This window comes from Populus nigra, chromosome 2, assembly GCF_951802175.1.
Source record: "Populus nigra chromosome 2, ddPopNigr1.1, whole genome shotgun sequence".
Classification (NCBI taxonomy): Eukaryota; Viridiplantae; Streptophyta; class Magnoliopsida; order Malpighiales; family Salicaceae; genus Populus; species Populus nigra.
In genome coordinates, this window is record NC_084853.1 from 9,883,474 (window position 1) to 9,888,473 (window position 5,000).

Genomic DNA, 5,000 nt, shown 5'->3' on the forward strand with positions numbered 1-5,000 from the left:
TGGTCCAGGGCTTGACGGAAAAGACTGTTGGTCCAGACAAGGGGGCAGCGGCAGCCATGCCAACAGGGGGGAATCGGCAGCGCAGATTTTTCGACGAACATGGGCTGGACGCTGGACTGGCCGGGCCATGCAGGAAAATTCATCGAGGGGACACGCTGAAGAAACAGCGCTGGTTTAGACACGGTGGGCGCAGTGTTGGAATCGGCAGCGCCGATGAAACCGGCAAAGTCGGCAGAATTGGCAGCGGGTGCTGGCGATGGGTCTGGACGGGCTGGATAGTCCAAGGCTCGACGAGAAAGACCGCAGGTTGAGACACTGGGGCAGTGGCAGCCCGCGGGACAGTGTTGGCAGATTCGGCAGCGCAGATTTGTGCGGCTGCAGGTTCGTCGGGGAAAATCGGCAGCGCAGATTTTTCGACGAACATGGGCTGGACGATGGACTGTCCAGGCCAGGCAGGAAAATTTGTCGAGGGGACACGCTGACGAAACAGCGCTGGTTCAGGCACGGCGGGCAGTGTTGGAATCGGCAGCGCCGACGAAATCGGCAAAGTCGGCAGAATCGGCAGCACAGATTTTTCGACGAACATGGGCTGGACGCTGGACTGGCCGGGCCATGCAGGAAAATTCATCGAGGGGACACGCTGACGAAACAGCGCTGGTTCAGGCACGGCGGGCAGTGGTGGAATCGGCAGCGCCGACGAAATCGGCAAAGTCGGCAGAATCGGCAGCGGGTGCTGGCGATGGGTCTGGACGGGCTGGATAGTCCAAGGCTCGACGAGAAAGACTGCTGGTTTAGACACTGGGGCAGTGGCAGCCCGCGGGACAGTGTCGGCAGATTCGGCAGCGCAGATTTGTGCGGCTGCAGGTTCGTCGGGGAAAATCGGCAGCGCAGATTTTGCGACGAACATGGGCTGGGCGATGGACTGTCCAGGCCAGGCAGGAAAATTTGTCGAGGGGACACGCTGACGAAACAGCGCTGGTTCAGGCACGGCGGGCAGTGTTGGAATCGGCAGCGCCGACGAAATCGGCAAAGTCGGCAGAATCGGCAGCGCAGATTTTTCGACGAACACGGGCTGGACGGTGGACTGTCCAGGCCAGGCAGGAAAATTCGTCGAGGGGACACGCTGACGAAACAGCGCTGGTTCAGACACGGTGGGCGCAGTGTTGGAATCGGCAGCGCCGAGAAAATCGGCAAAGTCGGCAGAATCGGCAGCAGGTGCTGGCGATGAGTCAGGACGGACTGGATAGTCCAAGGCTCGATGAGAAAGACCGCTGGTTTAGACACTGGGGCAGTGGCAGCCCGCGGGGCAGTGTCGGCAGATTCGGCAGCAGTGTCTGCCGATTCGGCAGCGTTGGCTTGTTGGCGCGGGGGGCCGATGCGAGTGGGGACTTGGGCAGCGGGCAGTGAAAGCAAGAGTTTCCCCGATGCTGCCGGGAAAAACGCTCCCCGGGATGGCCGGGTGAGATGACCCGGCGGCCCGCGACGGGTCATTCAATTCCATGCCCCGTCAACATAACTCCCGATGTACTGTTTGCTTTTTCGGAAGAAGAGATCCATCCCCCCATCCTCGGCCAGCCAAAAACGCTCCAATTAATGGCCGGGTGAGATGACCCGGCGGCCCGCGACGCGTCATTCAAATCACTGCCCTATCGGCTACAACTGCTGATGGGTGGGATTAGAGGCCTGCCATGGTGGTGAGGGGCGGCGAGGACCGTGAAAGCTAGAGTTTTTCAGAGGCTGCCGGGAAAAAGGCCCCTCGGGTGGCGGGGTGCGAGGACCAGGCGCGTCATTCAATTCTCTTCCCTATCAACTTGGCTCCCGTTGGCGGGATTGGAGGCCTACTGTTTGTTACAGGGCTAAAATCGTCAGGGGAAGAGCTGACGAAACAATGCTGGTTTGGATGCAGGGGGTAGTGTTGGAATCGGCAGCGCGGACAAAATCGGCAAAGTCGACAAAAAAGACTGTTGGTCTGGACATCGGGGCAGCGGCAGCCATGCCGACAGGGGGGGAAATCGGCAGCGCAGATTTGTGCAGCTGCAGGTTCGTCGGGGAAATCGGCAGCGCAGATTTTTCGATGAACATGGGCTGGAAGATGGACTGTCCAGGCCAGGCAGGGAAATTCGTCAAGGGGACACGCTGACGAAACAGCGCTGGTTTAGACACGGTGGGTGCAGTGTTGGAATCGGCAGCGCCGACGAAATCGGCAAAGTCGGCAGAATCGGCAGCGGGTGCTGGCGATGAGTCTGGACGATTTATAGTCCAGGGCTTGATGGAAAAGACTGTTGGTCCAGACAATGGGGCAGTGGCAGCGCGGATTTGTGCAGCTGCAGGTTCGTCGGGGAAAATCGGCAGCGCAGATTTTTCGACGAACAGGGGCTGGGCGCTGGACTGGCCGGGCCAGGCAGGAAAATTCGTCAGGGGGCCACGCTGACGAAAACAGGGGCTGCGGAGTGGAAAATCGGCAGCGCAGATTTTTCGACGAACAGGGGCTGGACCGGCCGGGCCAGGCAGGAAAATTCGTCAGGGGGGCACGCTGACGAAAAGAGGGGCTGCCGCGTGGAAAATCGGCAGCGCAGATTTTTCGACGAACAGGGGCTGGATGCTGGACCGGCCGGGCCAGGCAGGAAAATTCGTCAGGGGGGCACGCTGACGAAAAGAGGGGCTGCCGCGTGGAAAATCGGCAGCGCAGATTTTTCGACGAACAGGGGCTGGATGCTGGACCGGTCGGGCCAGGCAGGAAAATTCGTCAGGGGGGCACGCTGACGAAAAGAGGGGCTGCCGCGTGGAAAATCGGCAGCGCAGATTTTTCGACGAACAGGGGCTGGACCGGCCGGGCCAGGCAGGAAAATTCGTCAGGGGGGCACGCTGACGAAAAGAGGGGCTGCCGCGTGGAAAATCGGCAGCGCAGATTTTTCGACGAACAGGGGCTGGACTGGCCGGGCCAGGCAGGAAAATTCGTCAGGGGGGCACGCTGACGAAAAGAGGGGCTGCCGCGTGGAAAATCGGCAGCGCAGATTTTTCGACGAACAGGGGCTGGACGCTGGACTGGGCCAGGCAGGAAAATTCGTCAGGGGGGCACGCTGACGAAAACAGGGGCTGCCGCGTGGAATGGCAGCCTACACGCAGATGCGAATTCGGCAGCGCACGATGGCTTGAGCAGGTCATGGGTTCGACTTGGCGCGATCTGAAACCTGGACGAGGGACTGTCGACGCTGGACGAGCCAGCGCGGTGGCCTGTCGTGCCCCGTTCAGGGGGGGCCTGCCGCGGAGACAGCCCTCGCGGGCTCGACAGCGCAGGCCAGCGTCCCCGACGTCGCTGGCCGCGGCAGGCGAGCTGCCGGGGTTCCCGCATTCCTACAAGAAAACGTCGTGCTTTCCACATGAAACCAATCCAGTAAAATCAGCCATATTTTTATGAGGCTGCCCACTGAATTTGGGGTCATTCCGGGCCGGTTCCTAGTTTTGCGGATTTACTCGATTTCTAATGGTAGGAAAATTAAAACAAATACTTCCCGACCTCGAAAAATTCTGGGAAAATTAATGAAGGTGGATTGGATTTTTGCCAACCTCTGTGCAAAATTTCAGCTCAAAATACCAAGAAATGAATTTTTTAGAGGGGGGGTGACAGCTGGGACCTAGTAGTGTCTCCCCCTGCCAGAGCTGCAATGACACTTATTGCTCTTTAGGGAGCCACCAGGCCGGCGCCCCTCAAAGACCACACGCGCGCGCGCGCCCGCCCGCGCTGGGCGCTGGGGCGCTGGGGCGCTGGGGCCTGAGGGCCTGGGGCCCTTGGGGGCCCTTGGGCGCTTGGGCGCTTGGGCGCGCGCGCGCGGCCCCCGCAGCCATGCCGCGCTGCGCGACGCGCGGACAGCCCCTGCTGGCTTGCTCTCTCGCCCGCGGGGGGGCTGCCTTCGGGCCCTGGCCCCCCGCGTTCTGGCTTGCCCCCTGCGTGGGAGAGGCTAGGCGCTGCAGGGGCCAGCCCGACGTCGCTGGCCGCGGCAGGCGACAGCCCCTGCTGGCTTGCTCTCTCGCCCGCGGGGGGGCTGCCTTCGGGCCCTGGCCCCCCGCGTTCTGGCCTGCCCCCCGCGTGGGAGAGGCTAGGCGCTGCAGGGGCCAGCCCGACGTCGCTGGCCGCGGCAGGCGACAGCCCCTGCTGGCTTGCTCTCTCGCCCGCGGGGGGGCTGCCTTCGGGCCCTGGCCCCCCGCGTGGGAGAGGCTAGGCGCTGCAGGGGCCAGCCCGACGTCGCTGGCCGCGGCAGGCGAGCCGCCGGGGTTCCCGCATTCCTACAACAAAACGTCGTGCTTTCCACATGAAATCAATCCAGTAAAATCAGCCATATTTTTATGAGGCTGCCCACTGAATTTGGGGTCATTCCGAGCCGGTTCCTATTTTTTCCGATTTCCTCGATTTTTAATGGTAGGAAAATAAAAAAAAATACTTCCCGACCTCGAAAAATTCTGGAAAAATTAATAAAGTTGGATTGGATTTTTGCCAACCTCTGTGCAAAATTTCAGCTCAAAATACCAAGAAATGAATTTTTTAGAGGGGGGGTGACAGCTGGGACCTAGTAGTGTCTCCCCCTGCCAGAGCTTCAATGACACTTATTGCTCTTTAGGGGGGTGCCCCCTGACTGGCCATGGGGCGCGCTGGCCTGGCGCCCATAGGCCTGCCGCGGGGGATATGTGGGCTGTTGCTAAACTCGGACTAAGGTGGGGGGCCTCATGGCCCGAAGTATTGCCGGCATCGATGACCCGTTTTCCGGCCGGCGACGACCCGATTCCGGCCACCGTCTTCGGGACCCGCTCCAAGCCGTCGGGCGCGTTGGGGCTGCTTATCCGCGGCGTGGGCGTGGCATTCATTTGCCGTGCTTGTGCCAAGGTGCTGGCAGCTGCTGCGCGGCTGTCTGCTTGCCGCGACGTCACGGCGGCGGTGGCCGCTGCCCCTGCTCGCAAGTCGGAGGCCTGGCCGACGTGGCTGGTGCGGACCGCCGAGCTTGGGG